This window comes from Orcinus orca, chromosome 5 (genome assembly GCF_937001465.1).
Source record: "Orcinus orca chromosome 5, mOrcOrc1.1, whole genome shotgun sequence".
Classification (NCBI taxonomy): domain Eukaryota; kingdom Metazoa; phylum Chordata; class Mammalia; order Artiodactyla; family Delphinidae; genus Orcinus; species Orcinus orca.
This window is the reverse complement of record NC_064563.1, coordinates 2,367,763-2,369,034: the sequence shown is the minus strand read 5'-3', so window position 1 is coordinate 2,369,034 and position 1,272 is coordinate 2,367,763. Positions and strand designations below refer to the sequence as shown.

Genomic DNA, 1,272 nt, shown 5'->3' with positions numbered 1-1,272 from the left:
CAACTCAATTCTAGAACCTATTGATGTTCTAACCTTTTCATGTTGAACCTTCCACTAACCTCCTAGCCCCAAGAGGTTAGATACTAATAGCCAGGGAGCTGTCAGAAGGAAATTATGGGCCTGTTTGCCCAACGCCACAAAATCAAGATAATGTCTCTGTACTTTTTCTCTGCACTACCCTCCCTTGTTCTTTGTGACACTCAAATACCTAAGAAAGGGAGAAATTAAATGAGTAAAACTACTACTCTTATCTTGACATCTCTGGAGACTTCTTGAATTATTTAGGCAGTTTCCAGAAAACAAATAGCAGAGAATAGAAACAAATCATGGAGACATGCAGTTTAATTACATTTATCTGCATTCATTAGCAACGAATCCAGTATATGCAAAATTCAGAATGACACAGTGAAGATTGAGCATGACCTCCGCACAACGATGGAATGTAAATCTGTGAAACATTCCATATTTTACAGGCAGTAAGAAGACAGGCAAAAAGTGAGGACTATAGTTAAGTGCAGGATCATATGGTAGTTCTAGTTTTAGTTTTCTAAGGAACCTCATTACTGTTCTCTGTAGTGGCTGTACAATTTACATTTTCACCAACAGCATAGGAGGGTTCCACTTTCTCCAGACCCTCTCCAGCATTTATTATTTGTAGACTTTTTGACGATGGTTATTCTGACAAGTGTGAGGTGTTACCTCATTGTAGTTTTGATTTTCATTTCTCTAATAATTAGTAATGTTGAGCATCTCTTCATGTGCCTTTTGGCCATGTATGTCTTTTTTGGGGAAATGCCTATTTGGATCTTCTGCCCATTTCGTTGATGGGGCTGTTTGTTTTTTTTAAATATTGAGCTGCATGAGATTTGTATATTTAGGAAATTAATCCCTTGTAGGTCACATCATCTGCAAATATTTTCTCCCATTCTATATATATATATATATATTTTTTTTTTTTTTTTTCTGTACGCGGGCCTCTCACTGTTGTGGCCTCTCCTGTTGTGGAGCACAGGCTCCGGACGTGCAGGCCCAGCGGCTATGGCCCACAGGCCCAGCCGCTCCGCGGCATGTGGGATCCTCCCAGACCGGGGCACGAACCCGCATCCCCTGCATCAGCAGGCGGACTCTCAACCACTGCGCCACCAGGGAAGCCCCTCCTGCATGCTCCTAATGAAAAGTTACACACATTATAAAAGTATAAAAACATAGAGAGGAATGGTATACACCAACCTCAGGATAGTGATTACCTCTGGGGAGGAGGCAAAATAGAAT

The 1,272-nt window shown here is 41.1% G+C and overlaps 1 non-coding gene across 1 annotated transcript; it reads left to right on the top strand.

Moving 5' to 3' along the window:
• The first annotated feature begins 363 nt into the window (after window positions 1-363).
• Window positions 364-470, top strand: LOC117202198 (U6 spliceosomal RNA). Its single transcript, XR_004484400.1, has one exon. It is a non-coding gene; the product is annotated as a U6 spliceosomal RNA (small nuclear RNA).
• The last annotated feature ends 802 nt before the right edge of the window (window positions 471-1,272 follow it).